The following is a 26,636-nucleotide window of genomic DNA, read 5'->3' as shown; positions in this document are numbered from 1 at the left end:
AGCTAGTGTAGAGAGTTAGAGTAGGATATGCTTTAGTCTTCTGTGTCTGTATGTTGTAGAAGGATCTGTAGGAGGCTATGTCGCGGCAGAGTGGATTGGGATGGTTGACTATGATGGAAAGGAGTTTGAGCAGACGATTTTGGATATAAGGAGTGTACCAGGGGATAATGGATGCAGTCTCGTGGAGTAAGTCAATTCTGGTGCGTCGTGGAGAGTCTGTCGCAAGTCTCAGAGAAATTTGTTCTGTGTTGTCCTGGAGTTTGTTGATGTGGCTACTACAAGTCCAGGCTCCAGGCGGAGCAGACGTAGAGCAACATCGGCCTAAAGTAAGTAAAGTAAAGTAATCGCCTATTTTTTCAGGCGGGGCTTAACGTCCAACTGGACGGAGGCGACTAGCAAACATACTTTACTGTAGAATTTCTTTAATTAACCATTAAATAAAATCCAAGACCTAAAGACCGGGAATCGAACCCAGTACCACAGTACATATTATCTTCGCAGGTCTCGCCTCTAACTGCTCGGCTACCGTGGCGCCTCACATCGGAGTCACGTGAGAGAAGAGGAAATAATAGTCGTATAGCCAGTTTGCCTGCATTTACTTTGTCCTGTACGTGCGTAGTGAAAGACAGTTTGTAGTCCAAAGTTAGGCCTAAGTACTTAACGTGGGTAGACCACAGGATGAGAGTATTATTATGCCTGATTTGTCGGTTAAAAGAGGGTCTCCGTTTGGTGAAGAGTATAGAGTTAGTCTTGTCGTGGTTAATTTTAATTCTCCACTTAGTGCAGAATTTTGTTAGTCTGTCTATTGCAAGAGTAAGTCTGTTGGTGATGGTGCCCATTCTCCAAGATGATGTGTAAAAGGCCACCATCATCAGCTTACAAGGCGAGGTTGACATGAGATGGTTTGGAGAGAGAATTTATACAAGAGTTATCAAGTTTTCTAAAATTTCTTATTTAAATAGTGGCTTAGTAATCGGCTTCTTGGACAGCCAAATGGCCTATTATGTTCTTTAAAGTAGCTAGCTATACCACATACGAAATCCTGACGAGAATGGTAGAATAAGGTCTTTATCACCTGGGTGCACGGTCACAGGAGACGATTGAGGAGGCAGATCGCTTGGCCGAGAAAGGATCTGCAGAATCATAATCATTTTTTTGTGGCATTTAAAAATTCCTGTGCTACTCATTAAAGAATGGGTATCCTAAGTCTCAGCAGTACATAGTAGAGGTTGCCAGAAAAGTTCTTCGATTATCAGCTGCTCGCTTAAACTTCTTACAGTAATGTTCTAGAAAGACTAGATCCGCGTGGAACATTGCCTGAGAAGGAAGAAGAGGAAACGGGTGCAGCATGAAGGGCAGGTACAACTCATGATTCTTTGGAAGAAGAAAAATTGAACATCCTAGTTCAGAAGTCCTTCACCATTCTTCCAAGTCCTTGATTCTCTCCGAATGTAAAGGAAATCTGGACCACGTAACAAAAGTTTGGATTGCTCCATTTGAAACTTAAAAGTTTGTTGAAAAAAAGTTATTATAACTTAATATGTAGACTTTCAAAATAAGTGTATTCACAGTAAAGTACGAGTAACTCACGACACTTAATTGGTAGTTGGACATTAAGCCCCGCCCGAAAAAACAGGCGATTACTTTTAGTAATGTAACCTTCAAAAAATATGGTAGACGAATCAATAATTATAAACATGCTTTAGCACGCAATTATATAGCGCAACTGGAAAATCTGTAGGTAGATTAGCTTTTTTCATAAAAGCTTTTTAAGCTCTTTTATAAGATGCGCATATTAAGGAAAAAGAAGAAGCAATACTTGAGCCCTAATTACAAAATATTTAATAGGCATTGATTAGTACCATGTTTTCATTTAAATCTACAAACATTCGCCATTTGCAAGGACAAATACGTAGCATAATCTTCATAACAAGTTGTCAGGATTTATCTTTTCATACGTGATGTACGTAACGAGTTAAAGCTCATGGTTTTTTTGCTCAACTAGCAGATGAGAAATGTTCACAGAGCAAGTTGGTACGTGAGTTAGACCAAGTGACGCACGATAAACATCTACAATCCTAGCGGAAATATGTTTTGAATATACGGCTTATGAACGTGATTAAGTTGAGGAAAATTACGGAAATTATGAAAATAGATTAATATTATTAATATAGGATAAGGCAGAGCAATAGAATTAACTAGAACTGTTTAAAATATATATGACGCTTTTCTGAAAATGGCGTTTACTCTACTGTATCTGCCTGAGTGATCAGTGGAGTCTGGATGAATCTATTAGTTTGCAGCAGCTGAACTTAGTAAATCTTTTATTTCTTTAAAATTAGTAGTAAAGTGCTTTTCAAAACTGCCTTCTTAAAAAAGAAGGGAGATGGCACCGCTTCAGTTAAATTACCAAATGAGAAAGTATTCCTGCTAGTAGTTGGTAGTAAAGAGTAGAATGTGGGAGGTTTGGCCGTGAAGGATCTGTAGGGTATTCAGCTGAAGAGGAATTCAAAGTGACGTCACTAGGAGAATTCAGACTAACTCATCTACAAACTTGTTACGTCACCGCCACTGTTAATGAGATAGGTTTTTTTTCCTTTTTGTTTTTTCTATTTTTACATTTTCATTGCATCCATTTTCCAAGTAGTTAATTTGTTGAACTAATTAACCTTGTGTTGGTGAACAAAAGAAAAAGATTAACCTTTGTCTACCATTAAATTAAATGCTACTTCGAGTTCATTAAAATTTTGCTTAATTAACTATAATCAATATTTAAACTTATTAAGTTAGTTATATTTATAGATAAACTAATTCAACATGACGCACAAGATGTTGATGATGTATTATTAAAGACATAGTTATGTGAAATCTACCCCTTGACCTTTGAAATACATCCTTTGTCAGCCTGTGTTCCATTTATTTCACTTTGCTAAATATGTAGACAAGCAACTGCATGCTATCTGTCGACGCAGATAGCAATCTTTCGACGATAAATGGTACTCTGTCCATGGAAAAACAAGGAAATTTCCAACTCGATTTGGCAGGAAAAATATAATTAAATTAAGTGGAAGGATGTTTAGCAATGGGAATAATAATATTTTTTTTTTTTTTTTTAATGGAGGGGGAAAATGCATAATGCATCGTCATGGGAGAAATGCCCACGGTATGTGGGACCCTCACCCACTAAAAAACCCACCTCCCCTAGAGGCATTGAAACCCACCTTGGAACCACTTGCGCATTACTTCAAGGTGGTGCCTCACAATAGCTCATACGAGCTCCCACCGGATTTAATTAGTCTTTATTACGCCAGGAGCAGACGGAAGTCCAGCTCCTGCTTCTTTCTTATCAAGACTGCCTTCACAAAGGTCGCCACCCGGTCCCAGCAGTCTGTGTGAGAAAGCATAATCCCCTCTACGTTCTCGGGAGTAATTCTTCCGATCTCCTCCTGTTCCAATCTCTCCCTCTCCGACACCCATCTATCACACAGAAAGAATGTGTGATGGGCGTCATCGAGGTCAGAGTCTCCGAAGACACATGACGGATCTCCAACTTTCACCATCCTATACAGGTACGAGGTGAAACACCCGTGCCCTGTAAGAAACTGGGTGAGGTAGTAGTCGACCTCGCCATGCTCTCTTCCGGCCCACACAGAAGGATCGCCAATGAGCCGTGCAGTCCATCTGCCTCGGCTGTCCGTCCGCCACCTCTCATGCCAGGACCGAATTGAGTGATCCCTGGCCACCACATTCGCCTCCAATCTTCCGAGGACTTCCTTTAAATCGTAAGCCATCTTACGTTCCTGGGCCAACAAATCGATGGGGATCACTCCAGCCACCACCAGTGCCGCAGGCTCCGAGACCGTTCTGTAGGATGAGGCGATCCTGAACGCTCCTCTCCTTTGTACCGAAGCCATCTGCTTTCGGTACTTTTCCTTCTTAAGAGCGTCAGCCCAAACTTCACTCCCATAAAGAAGTATGACGTTCGTTACCGACATCAGAAGTCGCCGTTTACTTGACGTCGGTCCCCTAACGTTTGACATAAGCCCACTCAGAGCTGATGTCACCCTCGCGGCTTTCTCCGAAAGTAATAATAATAATAATAATAATATTTTTTTTTTTCTTTTTTTCTTTTTTTTTTAGATGGGGTGAAATGCAGGTTACGCACACTTTGCCGGACTCCCTCGCGGCCTACACCCCCCTACTTCCGGACCTAGCCTGGATTCACTGTGATGTCAGCATTACATCAGGCTAGGCCTCAGTCCTACCCCTAATCAGGGGACCCTGCTCGAATGGTGTTCCATGTCCCTTTTTTTAGAGACGAGTACTTCTCTTGCAAAACCAGCCACTAGTGACCAATTAGTTCTGCAAGAGAGCATCGCCTCTAACAACACCTCAGGAGTCAACCGCCCGACCATCGACTCCAAATCTCTTCGTAGGCGACCCCACCTTTCACACACAAAAAAGGTATGGTAAGCGTCGTCTTTTACTGCTGGACAATATATGCAGTCTTCTTGAGCCTCCTTACCCATCCTCTTGAGGTATGCTCTGAATAGGCCATGCCCACTCAAGAGTTGGGTAAGGTAGAAGTCCACTTCTCCGAATGACCGCCTTATCCAGATGCTTACATCTTTGATGAGCCTGGCGGTCTATCGGCCACGCGGTTCCTCGTCCCAGGCAGCCTGCCATTCCAGCACGGTACGGGAACGCTCCTCCCTGGACACGGCTTCTTTATTCATTTCCTGCCTCCTCTCATAAAGCCTCTTACACTCTCCTGCTAAGAAGGCAATAGGGATAATCCCAGCAATCACCATTATTGCAGGCTCGGATACAGTGCGGTATGCCGAGGCAATCCGCAGTGCACCGAGCCTCTGGACCCTGGCTAGTCTTTTCTTATACGCCATTTTATTTAGAGCATCCGCCCACACCTCCGCCCCATAAAGGAGTGTAGAGTGGATGACGCTCATCAGGACTCGTCGGGTGCTGGCTCGCAGGCCTCCTACATTGGCCATCAGTCTCCCCAGCAGCGCGACATTCTTCGCAGCCAATAATAATAATAATAATAATAATAGTAATAATTTATTGGTACTGTACGTTTCAGGTACTATTGACGACCACCATCAGGAGCTTCTAGAAATTTATAACAAAATTTATTTAAGTACTGGAGTTGTCTGATAAAATAAACAAGAAATCGTAAGAGATAAAACAGAAAATTAAGTAAAAGAATCTTTCATTCTGCATAATTCAAAATATTTAACTTATAAAAACTAATAATAGAAAAAGATTCAACACGTCAAAGAGGAAAGGCATACTTTTCTTTCCGCCGGAATTAAACATCAAAATTATAACAACATCCATCTCACCTTAGGAGTAAAAAAGCTTTGTATCCGTTTAAACGAACAACACTAGAATGATGTTTAAATTTTAGAAATCGTGAACTGGTAAGAAATAATGGGAGAAGTGAATTGATAGCGGTAAAATTTCAAAACTGAAATTAAATTTTTAACTTCTATTCTTATTTAGAGTAATGGTGTAATTCGATTCGATGTTTTGTCTTCTTTGGAACTGGCAGTGTAAGGATGGTGGCAAAATCTTAAGTCTATCTAAAATGAGATCTAATGATAGATAAAATGGCATTAAAATCTACAGAAATCTACAAAAAAAAAAAAAAAAAAAAGGCTAATAAATATTGTATCAGAATACGATGACGACCTTATCTTTTTTAAAATTAATGACGGGAGAAAGATGTGAACCGATTCTGCAAGAAAATTTATCTAATTGTTGAGATAAGTAATTAGAACGGAAGGGTTCTAAGAATGTTCAAAATAGTTCCTAAAGAATTGAAACACAGCCAATGATTGTATCTTAAATTATAGTTATTATATTGCATTTACTATAAACAATAATCTAAATTGATACAAAAAAATGTCTCAAAAGAAAAGTTAAGCAATATTTCCGCTACTTGAAAGACTGTGAGTGCAAATGACACTCGGCTAAATAAAGAACTCAGCGATTATCACGTAGATAAGCGCGTGTTGTGATAAATCTGTTCCGTTTCTTTGGATGACAAAGTTTTCAATTCGTAAGAGTGTTAGAGATTCTCAGTTATTGGTTGGAACAGTATTTATTGCTTCCAGTGATATCTTAAAAAGAAGGAAATCACAGCCGTGACGTTAACCACACAATGTTTCCCTTTCAGACACGACTTTATTTATATAGATTCTAAAACGAAGAAAATATTGATCCCAAAATATCTACTAATACAATCTATTTATTCACACTTTTGTGGATTATTTTAGAAAAACAAAATTAGGCTTAGAAAATGGAATCTGTTGAAACGGAAACATCTCTAGCGCTAGATAACCTTCCTCAGTCTGTCTCGGCTAGATACATCTCACGACTTCTAAATCCAATTATTGGTTATTATTAGATAAACTTTTTTTGACGTGAATACGTCTTTAAATTTGAATCATATGGTGGCAATCCAAAAAACCTAATGATAACAAAATCGAGGGATACAGTTTGGCATTTAAATTTCGAATCTATCGTCTACATTCAAAATTGAATTAGACCACTGGATAGCTAAAGAATCAAAGAATTCATTACGATAAGCGAGGACTGTGACGCATCGCGCGCGGTAGAGGGGGAAGCGCCGCCATTTTGAGATCATTTTGCCGCGTATCGAGATTTGCAATGAGTATAACTTTTGACTCAGAGAAGCTACGATGTTCGTTTAAGTTTTAATCGTCAGCTGTCGTCACAATCTATCGACAGTGAATATTATTAGGTGTTAGAATAAAAAAATATTATCAAAAATATATAAAGTTGGCCTATACGCGTCGAAAAGTCAAAACCAAATACAGAGATCGTGTACGGTTGGAAAGGGCTTCTCAAGAACAATCGAATGGTAATAATAAAACACCATATGACCGAGTCAAGATGTGCCGGGAACGTAAAAGAATGAATGCGGCCGAGCGGTCCAACGACGGTGTCAGTACATCTGCAGCTGAGGCGGTTGAAATTATGCAAGTGGATGATGAAATCGCTTCTACATCGACAACGGATTGTATAGGCATAGATTGTGTTCGATAGTCGATTTGTTTCCTTGATTTCATCCTAAATACATAAATAAAAATATTTTATATAACCCGTTACATAAACGTATTCACGTACAACACACGGCCGTGTCCATGACACAGCCGCAGTTTTTAGCTTCTTTTTTTACATTGAATTTTATAGAATGTAGAATAAGTCGTCCTTTAAAATTTGTACATCTACAGAGAGAATACTTAATACTTTATTTTTAATCAATTTTTTAAATTATACAATAACAATTACCTAAATTTTATTCAATCGGATTTAAAAAGTAAACGCTGCTTTTTTTGCTGACTAATTAGTAAAAAACCACTTTTTGGTTTCAGGAGTACTCGAAATGGGTGATTAACCGAGAATTCCAGAAAGGAATTCTGCGCGATTGCAACTTGAAGAATTGTTACAAGAGTAGAGCTAACTAGTAGCAAAAGGAAGTTATAAATAATTCATACGAGCAGCCAGCTTCCTACTGGTTACCAGGTTACTTACTGCCAACTCTAGAAAGAAAGGCTACAACTTTCTAGCCAACTAGCCCAAGTCCCTTTCTACTGCATCATGGTAGCACAAAGTTATACAAGGTATAAAATATTCTTTTGACAGTCTCCCAGTTGGATGGAATATTGGTACAAGATTCGTCTATAGTCTGGAAATGACTCTTGTAACTAAGGTTCAAACTAGAACAGAGAGGAGAATAAAACATTTGCAGGATTATAATTCCTCTTTGTTTATACTGAACTCCGCCTTCGATATCACAAAAAAAATAAATTCAAAATCAGAATATATAGAATAGCATTTCTTTTTTCAATTGTACTTCTAACTGTACTCTAAGCTGCCAGATAATGTAGATTCATGTTGGTAAATCTCAGACCGAAATCCAACTATAAAAATATAACTTTTGACTCGGAAAAGCTACGATGTTCGTTTAAGTTTTAATCGTCAGCTGTCGTTACAATCTATCGACAGTGAATATTATTAGGTGTTAGAATAAAAAAATATTATCAAAAATATATAAAGTCGGCCTATAAGCGTCGAAAAGCCAAAACCAAATACAGAGATCGTATACGGTTGGAAAGGGCTTCTCTGTAATCGAGTTTAGATATTCTTAAACTACGAGGTGTGGCAAATAAATAACCAGACTATTGCTGTAAAACATTTTATTTTAAATTTATACATATTTAGTTATTATCACCTTCAATATACACCCCTCCCCTAACCCTACAACACTCCATGCGAATTTACCATTGTTCGAAAACAGTGCTGGAAGTCTTTTTCTGTGAGCTCCTGCATGACGCGTGCCGCTTTTTCTTTCACAGTTTCAACGGACTGAAATCGGTGTTCCTTTCAGATTTGACTTTCGGAAACAGATCTAAAGTCACGTGGGGCCAGGTCAGGCGAATTAAGGCGGATGGCCTAAAACTGGGATGTTGTACTTGGCTAAAAACGTCTTGACAGACAATGCAGTGTGAGCCGGCGCGTTGTTCTTGATGGAGAACCCCGTGACTTGTCCTTCCACAAATCGGGTCGTTTTTTTCCTTACACTTTCACGGAGTTGAGCAAGCACCTCACGGTAGTAATGTTGATTAATTATAATCGATATTTTCATCCGTTTTGGACGTGGAAGGGCGACCTGGGCGGACAACATCTCCGACGTCTTCTCGGCCATCTTGGAAACGCTTGAACCACTCAAAAACTTGTGCACGTGAATAACGTTCATTACTATAAACTTCTTTTAATAAAAGATAAGTTTCAGTAGCGGTTTTACCCAGTTTCGTGTGAAATTTCACGACAATTCGTTGCTCTACTACATGTGTAGTATCGTGTTTTCGGCAAAACGAAACTAACACCTCTTACACAAACGAAGGTTCCGGTCAGACAGATTTCTCTACAAACACGTGAGACGCTGCAATCGAAAGAGAAGGCTTTACGCTGCACAGCTGTCGCGGTCGTTAGGATTTGGCGCATGCATAGTTCTTCTGTAGCAGCATCAGTCTGGTTATTTAATAGCCACAACTCGTACATACTAAAATTCACCCTTTTAAAGACTTTTTGCTCCATCAGCACGATATTATAAGAGTAATGAAACGTAGTTCCGTTGGAATTCTAAACAAGATCTTTACCATCAACTTGGTGCATAACAGCCGCTCATTTATTTACTTTTTATTCCTCTAGTTCAGGCTGGTAACAGATGGATAAACACTTTAAAAGATTAAAAAAAAAGGTCTCCTGTAATGTGAAGTTAACAAGAGTTGAACATGTGTTCACAGAGCTTTATGTCACAGTGCCCCAGGGTGGCTAATCGCTTGGAATCGCTTTCAAGGCTGTATTGGGACAGGAAAGAAAAAAGAGAAAACTTATTTTTACGTGTTTTCCATACCCCTTAACTCTTATCACTTCGGAACAGCCTTACCGGGAAAATCTAAAATAGGTAATCAATTCCATTTTACTTTTTTGGGCTAAATAAATATAGTTTTGATTTTCTTTTGTCTTATAGAAAGAAAATTTTTGTTCAAGTTAATATCTTGGAAGAGAAATCTAATTTTCTGGTGACAAGTTTTTGATCTTCAGTTAGTTAGTTCAAACACAAATTATTTTCATAAAACTACTTTTATGGACCTGAAAGATATATAATACTATTGAGGCGCCACGGTAGCCGAGCGGTTAGAGGCGTGACCTGTAAAGCTAATATGTATTGTGGTACTGGGTTCGATTCCCGGTCTTAGGCCTTGGATTTTATTTAATGGTTAAATATGAGTAATTTACAGTAAAGTATGTTTGCTAGTCGCCTCCGTCCGCGAGACCTAATTGGTAGTTGGACGTTAAGCCCCTCCTGAAAAAATAGGCGATTACTTTACTTTTAATACTATCCTTAAACCTCAGTGGACTACTTTCGGACTAGAGCTGTGGGGTTCAGCCAAACCTACAAACATACGGACAGTACAAAATATTTCAGTCAAAACTCCTCCGACAGATAGTTGACGCTCCTTTCTACGGTGACTAACCTAACTCTTCACAATGATCTCAACATCCCATTAGAAACAACAACTCGCCAAGACAGAATATCACAAGTTCCATACTGCTCTCTCTGATCGCTCTAATCTTCGCCTCTCCTCTGTCATTCCTAACGATCAACCACATCGACTGAATCGCCAATAGGCCCCGAGACTTCCTTTAAGTGCTACCGCTGGATAGTTTCTCTCCTCTTCTGCTCTTCAAGCATCAAATATATCTTAGCCATAATATTTAATTATTGTATATATTTGACGTAAGATGGTGAATTACTAGATATATTTTAAAAAAAGGGCTCCACGGTAGCCGAGCGGTTACAGGCGAGACCTGCGAAGCTAATATGTATTGTGGTACTGGGTTCGATTCCCGGTCTTAGGCCTTGGATTTTATTTAATGGTTAATAAAAGAAATTTACAGTTAAGTATGTTTGCTAGTCGCCTCCGTCCACGACACCTCATTGGACGTTAAGCCCCGCCTGAAAAAATAGGCGATTACTTTACTTATATTTAAAAATACAAATTTTTTTGAAATCTGGAGACCTCAGAATGAACAGTTTCTGCCACTTTTAGGATTTCCCTTATCGAATTTTCATAGATACTTTTTCCAAATAAAACTTATACTTCTACATATATACAATTAGAACTCCAAGATTCCGGAAGCCATTAACGAGGAAATAAAAAATAAAGCAAAAAATGAAAAATTGTTTCAGTAAACTTGCATTTCCGTCTGACCTATTTGGACCAAAACCTAATTGCGGTTCTTTTGGCAACGAAACAAACTATGAAATTTGAACTTTCCTGAGACTCGTTTTTATGTTACGATGTGGATACACCATATTGTTAAATATATATAAAGACACAACATATCGTGGAAAAATCGATATAAAAATAATTTAAATAATCACCATTCTTGAAATTCCTCAACTTGAAAGTGAATGTTTAAAGAATTGGAAAAATCCAATTATATTCTTGTGCTACAATACAGTTTTAGTGTTATCAAAAATTGAAAATGGCCAACCAATTTCTGTATATTGTTACCAGTACCTTTGATGAAAATAAGGAAATGATAGGGTATTTTAGTTTAGGGAAAACTTTTTCCAATCTAATCGATAGTATTGGGGAGACCAGAAATAGTATCGGATGGATTCATGCACGGCCTTGATCGGGAAGTTACTTTTATCTTTTTTTTGTCTCAGCCATTTTAGTTATAATACTCCCAACAATAATGCGATTTTTTCGCAGAGAAAATTAGCCCAAGTTCGAACTATCTGCAAAGCATTGATGTTACTACTCTGTGGACTAACAGGGCTAATAGGGGAAATTTGAGACTTCGGCTGGTTCGAAAACCAAGAAGTTTAAACTTAAATTAAATTCAGACAGTATTTTTCTAAAAAATAAAACTAAAAACTTCAAGCCTTCTACCCATCCTGGGGAAAGTTCTTGAAAAACTCCTACTACTCCGCCTTCAAACTGAAATAGCACCTTTAAACATAATTCCTGACCATCAGTTCGGTTTTCGGAGTTGCCACTCGACTGTTCTCCAAGCACATCGAGTGGTGGATGTAATCGCTACTACCCTTGAATTAAAGCAGTACTGCCCGGGTGTCTTCCTTGACATATCTCAGGCATTCGACAGGGTATGGCACGCAGGGCTGCTTTATAATCTCAAACGCCTACTGTCTTCTACCTTTTACCTCATTCTTAAGTCTTATCTCTCCGACCGTTTCTTCCAAGTCAAACAAGGTTCTTCATCTTCTCTTATCCTTCCAATACTTGCTGGAGTTCCTCAAGGAAGCATTCTAGCCCCCTTACTTTATATTCTCTATACTGCCGACTTACCAAATCACCCGACTACAATTACTTTCACTTTCGCCGACGACACTGCAATTCTTTCTCCTCATCTAGATCCTGTTATAGCATGCCGTGCACTCCTAACTCACCTCAATCTTCTCGAACCTTGGCTGCAAAAGTGGAGAATCAAAGTGAACGAATTGAAATCTAAATACATAGTATTCACTCTAAACAAGAAAACTCTCCCTCCTCTCTCCTTCCACAATACTTCTACACCAATCACTAACCAAGTACGATATCTCGGACTACATCTTGACAAACGACTAACGTGGAACCCCCACACGAGACTCAAACGAACTGACCTCAATCTGAGGTATAAAATGTTGAAAAGACTACTTGACAAACGATCAAAACTGACCCTGACGAACAAACGAACACTATATACCGCTCTACTTGCCCCAATATGGACGTACGGAATACAGCTCTACGGAAGCGCCAAAAAATCTAACATCAACCGACTCCAAATCTTACAGTCTAAAATCTTGAGAACAATAGTTAACGCTCCCTTCTACGTCTCCAATCATACTATACACTCTGATCTCAACATTCCTCTCGTTTCTGAAATAGCCCAAACTCGATACACAAAACTCCATTCAAATCTACACGATCACTACAACCCTCTGATCCACAACATGTCTACCACAACACTTCCTTCTAATCCTAATCGCAGACTAAAGCGGCGGTGGCCACGCGACCATCTCAACACAACGTCGACCTCCTAGGATGGTTGCTGTGTAAGCTTGCCAATCTGGCGAACTAACGGCTTCCATCACTGGATGGTCGTCGTTCACTCCAATCACGCCCTTGGCGCACATGCATGTGCGCGTATGTGTATGGATATGCATATGCGTGCATGTGTATTTGCGCCATCCTTATCACTCATCTCTTTTGCTTATTGTACTGCATACAGTTGCAAAATAAATAAACAAATAAAAAAAAAAAAAAACTTCAAAAAATAAATGAATAAAAAGCTTACTAATCTTCTCTTATGCTGAAAATAATTTTCGTTTTTCTACAAATTAGAAAGAATAACACTTCCGGTCTAATTACCTTATTTCGTAATTAGCCTCTTAAAAAACTCTCCCACCAAAAAAATTTATAAGATCATTAACAGAAATAAAATTGCAACAAATTAAGATGATAAAAGAATACTGATTATATTTTAATTATTCATAAATTAACGCTTTCAACGATTGAATAGAAAAATGTTGCGCAAACAGATCTGGGAATGGAATGAATACAAGCTCTGCTCCTCTCAATATTATCTAATTAAAGTTATCAGCTGATTGCTTTTTTTTTTAATTTTTAAATTGTTTTCAGCTTGTTTTACAGGAAATTGTTAAAATGACGCTAATAGCTCAGAACTGGGGAGCTCCTAAGACTAAATAAATATTTATTCAAAACTGAAGGGCATTAAGATCCTCTTAAGATTGAATTGGTTTCCTATTAACTGCTAATAAAGAGCTTCATTAACTTTTTCTTGGAATAAGAAAGCAAATATCAAAATAGGAGGAAAAATTATTGTTACTGAGTATTTTCTGAACTATTATAAAATTTTAACATATTAAGACGAATTTCTACACCTTATGTTCAGAACACTGATTGCATTCAGCGCCCTGAAGGTGATTTTTAATGTTCCTCAAGGAAACCACAAGTCTGGTAGTGTTTTATGATTAGGATGAACAGGACATAATGTTCGTTTTGACAGCTCGTCTCTTAGATGTTCAATGGGGGTGCTATAAACATCGAATTGAAACAACTTTTCGAATAATTGCAAACAATTATTGCTAAATTTGGTCGTGCATTAACCAAAATTCATTCCTAAAAATTTGGCGCAATTTGGACAACAGTCTTTGATAGTATGTTCTGTAAGTAGAAAGAAGCTGTTTAAATATCCTTTTTAGTAGGATGGAAAAATAATTGCCATTTCAGTCGTGATACATTTATTCTGCCGAGCTTTCGACCTAGGGGACTAGGTCATCTTCAGGGCTGTGGAACATGTTTACAGATTCTTAACCATCATTCTATTAAAATGAATATGTATAATAAAAACGAAATTTACAAAAATTATTTACCTAGTTTACAAAGTAATAGTTTTACATTACAGGGTTGGCGTGTCTTCTGTCTTGTCTGTTCATGGACTGAGTGTGATCGGTCTATGTGTAATAGTGTTAGGTTGTGTGGAAGTCAGTGTTGCCAATTGTCAAGTATTTTGTAGTAAGTTTGCGTATATATGTTGTTTAAATTGTTGGTGTCAGTTTTGAAATTTAGACTGTTTTCTGTCTTAGATATGTATATCATTTCTAGCACTTTCCCTTTTTGTGTGCTGGTTTCTGGTTTAAGTATCTTTGTGTTTGGGAAATCGGAAGTGTGATGATTTTCTGTGCTGTGTAAGCATGTGCTCTGAAGATGACCTAATCCCTAGATCGAAAGCTCGGCAGAATAAACGTATCACGACTGAAATGGCAATTATTTTTCCATCCTATTGAAACTATGAATCAGTCACCAAAAAGAATGAACAACAATCCTTTTTAGGTAAATCGTCAACTCCTATTAACGCATGCAATCTCAACAAAATTTAATAGATCACAACTGATCTATTGAATTCCTACAAACCATATGTAGATTCGGAAATACAATGTACATAACAGAACCCTCTATACGTAAATGTTGATTCAAATTACAGATTTCAAATTAATCCCAGCCTAAACCATAACTCCCTTTCCCTTTAAGCAATTGTTGCTGCAGCTTATCACTTGCAACTTCTCCGAAAACCTGGTGATCACATGTCGGGATTACTTATCATCATTAAATTTCTATTTCATTTCACATAGGTAATTGTTAATAAAAAATAAGTAAAACTTTTTAAGGAGCAATCAATTTGGAAGCCAATATAAAATAATAAGGGATGACAATTTTTTTTGCTCCTTACAATTTATAAATTTACTGAAAACAAAGTCTCAGATTTTCAAAAATATACAAATTTATCAAAATAAATCATTTTCAATCTCAGGGCTGCAAAAAAAAAATTAAGTTTTCTGAGCGCCATTTCTAAGTTGACACGGCTGTTAGAATCGATTTAATAAAAAATTAATTGAAGTCGCATATTTTGCAGCTAAAAAAAAAATAGCTATTTAAAAACCCTAAGAAATGAAACAAATCTACATTAATTTTCATTATTTAGCACTTTTACAAATCAGCTGATAAGTGTTAAGTAAAAGTAAAGAAAATAAATGACTTTAGGCTACAGCTGTTGTGTTATTCTTGCTCTTATTTCAAAGAAAAATTAATTTCGTTGTCACTTGTCAAAAATGTTAGATATATACATATAAATATAGAGAGAGGATATTTCAATGTTTTCTGGACAAACAAAGCCCTTAACAAGTTAAATTTAGACCATTTCCTAAGACGACGATTTCAAAACGGAAACTCTATGAGCTTACCTACGATTAAATCAGTTTTTAATATTCTCGAATCTTTGTAAACAACCATTAATTGTCTCGTTTCACTTGAATTCATTTTTAATGAGTAAACTGTAGGATAAGAAGCACAAAACGTGCGATTACAACTTCTATTCCCAAAATCTAAGATGTATAACTGAGTAAAAAAAGGACTTAGAAGTTATTTTAGCAAATGATCAAACAATAATTATGTAGAAGAGTTAATCTTTTAAATCTTTCAGAGCCTGGATTAATAAAGGAACCAATGAAATCTCTAGAAAATAACATTAACCCTCGCAGTATCTGAAATTTGGCCATGCGAACATTAAAACACTTTTAAGTCTTACTTAAAGAATCGATTGAAAGTCAGTTTTTAATTTCTTTGTGTAAGCAGGCTGTTTGTTTTTATCAAAATTATCGTCGATTAATAAAATCAATCATTATTTCTAATGAATTAATTATTAATTAATACAAACTTCATTATTTTTTTTAATTTAATCAATAAAAAACGTTATTAGAGTTACGCATAAATTACATTTACATTTATATATATGTATTTACAAAATCGTGATGGACGTTAAAATTGAAAAAACTTTGTAAAAGACTAAAAAGTTCGTGACCTTGCATGAAATATAAGGCTGAATCGCCATTCTACTTTAGTATTCTTCTTTTTAATTACCATAAAAAAATAAAAAATGTAAAAATAAAAGATAAAAATGGAGTGAAAACGAACCCCCAAAAAAAGGGTCAGATTATACCCAAGGGGATGTTAATTGGACACGTGTTTTTAATGTATAAACTGGGATCGGTGGGAATCAAATACTCGTAAGATGTAAATTTAATAATGAATATGTTTTGCTTTTTAGTTTTCAGCATGTTTGGCAACATTTTAGTTCGTTGGTTGAATTTTTAATGTTCAATTTCGTTATCCACTGAGTGGTACGTAGATTACTGTGGAGTTACTTTTATTTAATTTACTTTGCTGTGATTTACTCGTTTCTTTATTTGGTCAAAGAAATGGAAAATAAATTCGGATGCTCATTCAATTTTCTCGTATTTCACTCTTAATTTAATTTGAACACAATTTGAACCGATACTGAGTACTTGTATTGTACATTCCATAGGTTGCATATGGCTGGCGTCCGGTAGGTTGACTTTTACATATCCTTCGAGACTTGTATCTTTTTTTACTATTTCTGGCTATCTGTGAACGAGTAGGCTAACTAAATCTGTATTTTACGACTTCTTCTAGAAGGGTTTCTCGGGCTGCCTAAATGGGACCCGGTAGCACAAGTACATTGTTACATTACTGACTGTTTAGGTATTTAAAGTTCAAAGTTATACTTTAATAACTCAATTTTTTAAAATGTTCCAAATTTAAATATAAAAAATTAGATTATCTTAAATTTTAAGTTAGATAAATAGTAAAGTAAAGTAATTGACTATTTTTTTCAGGCGGGAGACGGAGGCGATTAGCAAACATACTTTACTGTAAATTTCTTTTATTAACCATTAAATAAAATCCAAGGCCTCTAGACCGGGAATCGAACCTACTAAACCAACAATACATATTAGCTTTACAGGTCTCACCTCTAACCGCTCGGCTACCGTGGCGCCCAATAATAATTATTTGTAATTAACGTTGATGTTTCGCCCAGAATATGGAATGATATCAATTACTGATTTTCACTAAATATAGTAGTGGAAAGGGGGTCATATTTGAACAGGGGACACCCTTGAACAGTTTTAATTTCTCGCCAAATATTTAAAACATTTATGATTGGTAATTTTCTCCATATGTTGTGGTAGACCTGTTGTATAATTGACAGAGTTTCCCTTCGTTTTCATTGTCTGTAAAGTACAGAATTGAGGAATGTTATATTTTGTAAAGTGGAAGTAAAATTTTTGTTGCAGCTTCAGAAGTGTATTGTGAAGATTATAGTGGGACAAGGTGCAAGTATTGTTAGTCTGCTTGCTTGCAAAAAGTGTTGGATATAATATTTTCTTTTATGGAACATCACAGTTGAAATGTGCCGCCCTACCGACCTGCAAGTTTGTGACTTTTTTTTTGTTTAATCGCGGAGAAGGGGAAAGTGGTCCGAACCTACATTAAGAAGCGCAACAAACCGAATATTTTGTTTAAACTTCCTAAACCCATCACACTTCGGGAGTACAACATCCCGAACTGAGTCATTCTTGATTTTTTGAACTAGATTTCAGTGGTTCAAAAGAGAAAGTAATGTAGTAGTGAGAGAAATAACTGATAGAAGGTAGATTCAGAGTAAAGTAATATCATTTCTTTCTATTTTATATTGTGTTCAAAGGTACCCCACTAGTGGGGCAGATATTAACATTTGACACATTTTTAAATTGAAAAAATATAGATATGTATGTAAAGTACCAACTGTTTATTGATATAGATCTGTTAAGAAGACTTGAAAGTTGTAGAAAACAAAATAAAAAGGTTCAATAATACGATTCTGGGCACTCTGTAACAGAAAATGTAAATTCTGTTCAAATGTGCCCCCTCTCCTTTACTAACTTTCATTGCTGTATACCTTATTAACACTTTTATTTATATTAAATCCACCCACAACTGAACGAACAATCGATGCAATCAATCCTGTATCATGTACAGAAATAATCAACACTTGGCTACCTGAAATATGCAATCAATCACCACTCATAGTCTTGGATCGTGGAAAAAATACGTATCTTCCGTTGGCACGCTGACCTACACAGATTTTTGAAGAATCCAATAAGACGAGGAACCTTCCACGCCAAAAAGAAGTTCTAATCCCGGCCACAATGCTCTAAAAATACATCCAAACAAAGCAAGTTATTCTGGTCGCCGTGTTTAACTAGGAAGTAGGTTTAAGCTAGTAGTCCTTGAAGTAGGTTCCTGTAGGATAGAAGAGAAGTGGTAGCGACGAGGTATCTTTGAAGTGATAATCTAAAAGGAGAGAGATGGCTAGCGATATCGTGACCAAGAGAGAGAGAATGGTAGAGGCAGGCTTTGAATGGGAAACGCTTGAATTAGAGGGCAACCTTAGTAGTCAGACGTAGTGGCAGAGGATCCTAATTAGACTGATCAGTAATTCAACAGCAATCCTTTGGCTACTAATTATTAACGATCAGGAACGAACTAATATCAGGATAGAGCAAGGAATATTATTGTTTGTTGGATATTCAGCGTGGGAAACAGAAAAACTTAAAGAAAATTCCGTGTAAACTAAGTTTTAAAACGAAAAACTTTTACAAACTAGAATAAATTCCCACAATAGCCCGAAGATAGCACTACATACAAGAATAGAAATTCAATTCAATACAATTCTCCCAGAACTACGAACAAAAAAAAAAAAAATAGTTCTAACTCCTTAAAAACAGTTTCGAAACAATTTAACTGGAGGAGAATTTTCTCCTTTTTCTTTAACACAAAATATAATAACTTAGGATCTTATGTAGCACTTCTAAATCTAGAAAGCGAGGCAGCAATTTGAAGACAGGAGTGAAAGCAACGCTCAATTCAAATAACACTTTGAATTGTACGAAAGGCAATCACTGATTATCAAGAAATCAATGTATATGTATTCATTATGATGATGTATCATGAAAAAATGATTCTACCAATAAAATAACTATACTTTATTCTCGCTAAATGCACTAGCTACAATATGGTAACGTTATTAAGACGTCCTGAAATTGAGAAATTATGTCAAAGATCCCTGAAATGTGACTATAACTTCTCGTCCACTTATCTTGCAGTTATGTGCATACTTTATTATTATTATCATTGCAAAAAAATTAAAAATAACACACTCCTAAATCAAACTTGAGTTCTTACCTTTTGGGAAGCGGTTTGTGATGAGAACGGAAAGAAGAAACGCTAGTTCAGATTCGACTGGCTGAAACAAGCAAATAATTAAACGTACCATTAATAATAACATAACGTCTTATTAGTTTTATGAAAAATATCAAATAAAATTTGTAATCAACTTTCTTAATTTCTTTCCAAAGAATATGTTCAAACTTTGGGTAAGAACTAATTTTCGATGCATATCAACCTACTGAAAGCTTGGGGCCACCATTTTGTTTATTGGCTAGCACTACGTTTTTAATTGGGCGCATTCAGCAGACAAGAGCGCTACCAGATCGCTCCCAAAGGGAGCGCTTTATTTCTCTGAACGCTCTGCTACTAATATAACCTAAACATAACCTTTTTTCGAATTAGTATTGGCGAGGAATCGGTCCAATAAAAAACAACTCGTCTTTTAAATTAAAAATTTCAAAATCTGGTATTTATTAATCATATTTCAATTTTTTAACTTGTTATCAAAGAGAAAGAAGAGCACGTGATAGGTCATTTTTATGTATTTTTTCATCCCCTTTCTACTAAAAATATTGCCAAGGCAGTAAAGCTAGTATTTTTCTTAATATCGGGAAATAAGTAGTTTTCCGAGTGATTTTTCTAAGAAAAATCAAATGTTAATAGCTTTAGATGTTCTCAAGCATACACGAAATGACTAAAAAGTAATTTTACATCTATTATAAACAAGAAGGTTTAATAATTATTTGGTAATTTTGGGAGAGTTGCGTTTAATTACCAAGAAAATTGGAAAAATTTCAAAATTGTTTTTATAAATACACGTACTTTGCTAGTAGCGATCACCGCCGCTCCGTCGAAGTAGCATAGAAAATTTCCGCTCCATAAGATGGCGACCGCTCCCACAACATGTTGTGAGAGTGATGCTAAAAGTGCGCCATTCAGCGGATAGTTCCGTAGCGCTCTTGTCTGCTGAATGCGCCCATTGGTTTAGGGCAGCGTTTTCCAAACTGTGGTAGGCGTACCACTGGTGGTACGCAAGTTGTTAGAAAAATAACCAATAATGGCGGACATAAAAATTTAAATCATAAAAATATCATAGATACGTTTTTTCCTATTTCATTAAAATTATTTTGATTAATCTTATACAGTAAAGTTGTTAATATGTACAGTAATAAGGTTAGTCTGTCTCAAGATATACGAGAAAATATAATAGCACATTGAACAGGATTAAAATTGTCTTTCATGGAGTATTTTCCCAAATCCTGAAAACACAAATTATAAATGGATTTCAAATTCCTTCTATAAAGAAAATTTAGGAAAAGCTACATCATTATCGATAAAAGAAAATTTTATAGAAATATCATGTGACAGAACTTGAATGATAACTATGTAAAAATCTGCTTAAAGAGACTGGATTGTAATGAGTAAGCTCTGTCCAAGCAACATTGAATTTAATTTAAAAAAAGTTTTAAAACTAAGATCTTACACTTTACAAAGTTTATAAAGAGAACATGAACTTGAACTCCTTTGTAACAGATACACTGTATCTCTATACAAATGAAGATAATAATAATAGTAAAATAACCCACTCAGAATAACAAATATCAGACATACAATCATTTTTACGAAGTGGTATAATTTAGCACGATGTACTACCAAGAGGTACGCGAGTCAAAAAAAGGTTGGGAAACGCTGGTTTAGGGTGTGATTTCTTTCAAAAATACCCAAAATAACTGTTTTCTAGATTATATTTTCAGTTTTAGGTGTTTAAAGTAAGCCGGAAACAAGCTAGTTACAATTATTGTTGGGTAAAAGTTGAGTAAAAGGAAATCATGTTTTCTTATAAATACGCCAAATTCTAAGTTTATTTGAATATGGCTGGCAATAGATTAATCTTGAACTTGAATTCTTAACGTGTATAGTAAGTTTCAAATTATTTCTTGTCGTGTCTTCGAAAAATTGGTCAAGGAACTGGCAAATACATCCCAGATTCAGATATTATGAGAAACTATTGGAATAGTTTTGATTTCTACACCAGATCCACCACAAATGGATATCATACGATACTATAGTTTGGTAATTGGAAAACCACTTTTCTTTAGGCTGAAGAGACTTTAAAAGGGAAAAACCCGATACAAGAAGTTTCTTACTTCTCGCAATTCTTCTTCCTCCTAATGGAGACTAAAAAGAAAAAAATCATTTAACGAAATGAAACATAAAGCGAAACACTAACTGACACTATAAACAGATGATAAGGAGAAAATAGCATTAAAACTACGGGAAAGTGGGCCAACTACTTATCACAACCAAACTGGGCAACAAGGAATAAGGGGAACACATAAAAAGTTACTATTTTGTAAAAGAGCATTGCACATCATCAAATCATACTTAAATCCATATCTAGAAAGTCGTTGTTATAACCAGTAACTGGTTAACCCACAAGTTAAAAAAAAATATTAACCATCTTCTGAATTGAATTTATATTTCAACCAGACTAAATGACTATTGTATATGTCTGCCATAACCATAAACCCACTTTTCCTTAATGGTTTATGAATCCTGGTAATAAAATTTCTTTAGTTTTGTCTGTCTGTTGATCTTATTGGAAAAATTTATTTCGTTTTATTTTTCTGAAAGCTTTTTTTTTCTATTAAAATGGTGCCTAAAAATGGTTTTCCATTTTGACTAATTTTGTACAATTTAATTTACAAAATAGACTACACTAGCTCAGGAATACACGTCGGAGAGACCAGATAATTGGTGAAAAACAGAATTTAATTGCACAGATATGATCTAAAAGGAAATGAAATATCAGTGCGGCCCTCAGTCCATAAAAAACCAATCACAAATTTGATTTTAATAAAACATTAAAAACATCATTAAAATCATCAAAATGCAACCCTTAGAACAGCATCTTTTATTGGAATTCACAACTGCAACAGCTGTTGCAACAAGTAAATGCGACATAAGATAAAAATATCATGAATATGGATTGGAGAAGGATCTTCTCTTCAATCTCCTTAGAGGATTACCTGGTAATCTGGAAGAAGATAGGTGTTTCATGAGAGAGGGTTAGGATGAGCTGCTATAGAGGTATGAAATTTGAGGGAAACGAGTTTTAGCAAGATCTTTAACGAGAGAGATTTTGAGGTCATTATGGGATGGTGAGGTTAGATACATAGAACGGAGCGTTAAGTAGTTTTCGTAGTTAATTTTGATTGTAAAGTCTGGATGTACGAGGGTCGTTTGAAAAGTCCGTGCAAAAATAAAAACTACTTAATTTTTTGGGGGTAAACCTTTTTTATTTTTCAACATAGTCTCCTTTTAGGCTTATACACTTCGTCCAACGCTGCTCTAGTTTGTTGATCCCTTCCGAATAATAGGATTTGTCCAAGTCTGAAAAATAGCCATTCGTTTCTGCAATCACCTCCTCGTTTGAATAAAATCTTTTTCCCGCCAGCCATTTCTTCAAATTGGGGAACAAATAGTAGTCCGAAGGAGCCAAGTCTGGAGAATAGGGGGGATGTGAAACGAGTTGGAACCCTATTTCCATTAATTTTGCGACCACAACTGCTGAGGTGTGAGCTGGTGCGTTGTCGTGATGGAAAAGGACTTTTTTGTGGGGCAATCGTGGGCGTTTTTCTTACAGCTCGGTTTTTCAAACGGCCCAATAACGATGAATAATATGCACCTGTAATAGTTTTACCCTTTTCCAGATAGTCAATGAGGATTATTCCTTGTGAATCCCAAAAGACAGTCGCCATAATCTTTCCGGCCGAAGGAACGGTCTTCGCCTTTTTTGGCACAGATTCCCCCATGGTAACCCATTGTTTAGATTGTTCTTTGGTCTCAGGAGTGTAGTGATGTATCCATGTTTCATCCACAGTGACGAAACGACGCTTAAAGTCCTGCGGATTCTTCTGGAACAGCTGCAAACCGTCCTTGCAACACTTCACACGATTTCATTTTTGGTCAAGCGTGAGCAATCGCGGCACCCAACTTGCGGATAGCTTTGTCATGTCCAAATGTTGATGCAAAATATTATGTACCCGTTCATTCGAGATGCCCACAGCACTAGCAATCTCACGCACCTTCACTCTTCTGTCATCCATCACCATATCGTGGATTTTATCAATGATTTCTGGAGTAGTAACCTCAACAGGGTGTCTAGAACGTTCAGCGTCACTTGTGCCCATATGGCCGCTCCGAAAATTTTGAAACCACTTATAAACAGTTCTAATCGAAGGTGCAGAGTCACCATAATGTTTATCAAGCTTCTCTTTAGTCTCCTCAGGCGTTTTGCCTTTCATAAAGTAGTGTTTAATCAACACACGAAATTCTTTTTCGTCCATTTTTTGAAAATCACTCGACTTCCTCGATTCAAACGAATGCCAAACACAAAGAAATAGACCGATCTGGCTGAAACTTGGTGTGTGTTCTTCCAAGAGATGCTACTAACTAAACATAACCTCGATACGCGCCAGTAGTGCTATCTCTCTGAATTTGCACGGACATTTCAAACGACCCTCGTATAGAAACGTTTAGTTGATCCCCCATACTTCGATGCAGTATGGCGCAAACAGGTCGCAGTTACAGAAGGTATGTGTCTTTTGTTATTGTTTTGATTGAGTGTCGATCGTTTGTCAAGTCTGGTCTGGCGAGAAATTTTGTAGCGTTGGTTAGTTTCTTGTCTTTTCAGTCTATTAAGGGGATACCATGTCAACCTTAAACCTTAAAGATCCTTAACAACCTTAAAACAGATATCTCATTTAAAATGAAAATTGTAGATCAATGCATACAAAGTTTAGAAAAATCGTCATTTTTGAGAAAATAAAACGAGAAAAAACAACCTTCCGGTAATGTGACAATTCCGGTGGACTGAATTTGATCTAGACATTTAGTCATATCTCCAATTTTGGTTTTAATCCACAAGATCAAATTTGAGTAATGGTGATCTTAGACACACAATCAGAGAGAGATAGAAACCGAGTGATAAAAGGAGACAGAGAACAAACAAGTTTTTGCTAAAAAGTAAAACAAAAAAAAAAGAGTAAACCAAAACCTAAAATGATTGATGTGCAAGCTTTGAATGTTTTGACTCAAAAGTTAAGGAAGTATCTGTTAAACTTTTGTAATATCTGGACTAAAATGAATCGAGCAATGCGCATGTCTGGTTCACGAGCAGTGAATAGCTTCACGCCAACGCTTTATGAAATTGTGTGAGTCATTAATCTTTCTTTTGTATGGTGTGGGAAAACCTCATCATCCAAATATGTACAAGAAACCTCTTTGTTACGTCATTAAAAAAAAACAAACAAGAGTATAGGCTTCAAAAATATTGGCAAGAGAATGGAAAATGTAAAAGTTTTCTCAGTATAAAACTACGTAGGAAAATGCTCACATCATTTAATCAAATTGTTTTGCAGAACAATGGGGCTGCACCTAATCGTTCTTATAAGTACACACGTAAAACGTTTAGCTAATAAAAGTAATAAAAAGCTCATGGCTGAGATTCTTCCTGTACAGTTCGCAAATCGGCGGAGAGAAAATACATTGATCTTAAGGTGCATTTTTTAATGGTGCAACCAGACAAAGGAGTAGAACATTTGGTCTGAGAGTAAAGATGACGGTGGAGGAGCAAAATCTGTATCGCTTTAAGGGTGACAATAAGTTTAGGAATTCGTCCTAGATTCAGAATCTTGCTAGGAGTCTTGGAAAAGCGAATTTACTTCTCTCGTAATAATTACTAGATTTCCACGCAGAGATACTGGATCCAAATCCAGCTTCACGGCTCTCAGATTTTTCACTTCCTAGGGACTTCTTACTGTTCATTGTCCAGTGATGGATAGTCTTGTCTACTTTCACGAGAAAACAGCAGTAAATTGAAAAAGACTCAAAAGACCTTTTGATGTTAACTTGCCCTAAAATAATTATAAAATAATTTAGCGTTAGATACTATTTTTTGATCAAAATTATATTTAATTCAGGACAAAGATTCCAAAATTTCAAATAAATAGCATAATGGAATGAAGAGATAGAAGTAAACAAATCAAATTTTGTCATTTTCTGAAAATCTAAATAAAATTTTAATATTAGACTTTAATTTTACTAATTCGCTTTATTTAAAAAATAGAATGTAAAGAAAAATATTCTTACGCTCTACTATAAATACCAAGTTTATAAAATTGTCACTCAAGCTTTTTCCCAGCCAAGCTTGAATTGAAAATTGATCACCAAAAGGGAAAACCTAATAGAAGGCTTCATTTATTTTCTAAGAAACCCTTTTAATATTGAAAGTACCTTTCAGAGATAACGATGTCAATCTAGAAGGGTCTTGATAGAAAAGAAGACTTGAGATGTATTAAAAAAATGAGAATAAACTTATTTAAGTAGGGCGTATAATGGTTTTTTTCCCGATCTTAATGTGATCTTAAAGTTCACTCTCCTATAAAAAGAAGTTTAATTCTAAGATAATTAAAGTTAAGTAGTATTCAAAAGAAATGGTTACAATCTCGCCATCTTTTCTTTGATTTCAATCATTTTACTTTTTTTCTTTCTAAACATTGGATCAATGGGGTCGCAGGGTCATTAAACTTGAATTACTTCATTAATGATTAGTATAATTAAGATTTATGAATGACCGTAGATGGAGAATCAAAATTAGAAAGAAAAGAATAGATAAACTTTATTTAACAATTGAAGGTACGAGTATATACACATGTGCATAAGGAGTGCCAGTATAAATACTATAACCTCCAGCTAATTACATAAATTGTTACTATAGTATAAAAGTAAGTAATGAGGGGAAAAACAACGAAAAACCCTCAGCCTCTAAGGAAGGTTTTACTTCAGGGAGTCCTTAACTCTTCTGTGCCTGTACACCGTGTCCAAACTATAGTACCCTATTAGTCTGTAGAGGTGGTTGTGACTTGATTCACACTTACTGAAGAAACTAGTAGCGAGGTACTTGATGTGGTGTTCTACATAGTCCATGTTGGTGTTTGAGTGTAAGTCTACAATACGGCCTATAGCGGGGGGAAGTTGTCACAAGCCTGAGGAATTTATTTTGGATGATCTGCAGCTAGGTGATATTGGATCGACACGACAGACTCCAGGAGGGACAAGCATAAAGTAACATGGGCCTAACCACTACCCTGTTCAGGAGGAGTTTATTCTCTGGGGATAGTTTTAGAGTCCCTGCAGAACAGCGGGAATAGCACTCGAATGGCTGCCTTTCCTTTATTTACTCTGTCCTTTATGTGGAGGGTAAAGGTCAGCCCAAGATCCAGTAATACTCCAAGATACTTGATAGTGGCAGCATACGGCACAATCTGTCCCCCGAAGTGGACATGTCGATACAAGATCGGCCTGCGCTTAGTGAAAAGGATAGCCTCTGTATTTAAGGGAAATTAGAAAGATCTCTAC

The 26,636-nt window shown here is 36.2% G+C and overlaps 1 protein-coding gene across 3 annotated transcripts in view; it reads right to left on the bottom strand.

Annotated features, from left to right (window-relative positions):
* The window catches only part of LOC141460647 (dual 3',5'-cyclic-AMP and -GMP phosphodiesterase 11A-like), a 247,818-nt gene that overhangs the window by 171,562 nt on the left and 49,620 nt on the right, over positions 1 to 26,636 (bottom strand). For all 3 annotated transcript variants that reach the window (XM_074140854.1, XM_074140853.1, XM_074140852.1), the window contains exon 3: positions 19,230 to 19,290. The gene's annotated coding sequence lies outside the window, so the exon portion shown is untranslated. The remainder of the gene's footprint in view (positions 1 to 19,229; positions 19,291 to 26,636) is intronic.

Source organism: Rhodnius prolixus, unplaced genomic scaffold (genome assembly GCF_049639745.1).
Source record: "Rhodnius prolixus isolate KJV_2025 unplaced genomic scaffold, Rpr scaffold_6, whole genome shotgun sequence".
In the NCBI taxonomy this organism is placed as follows: Eukaryota; Metazoa; Arthropoda; class Insecta; order Hemiptera; family Reduviidae; genus Rhodnius; species Rhodnius prolixus.
This window is presented reverse-complemented; position numbering and strand designations above follow the sequence as displayed.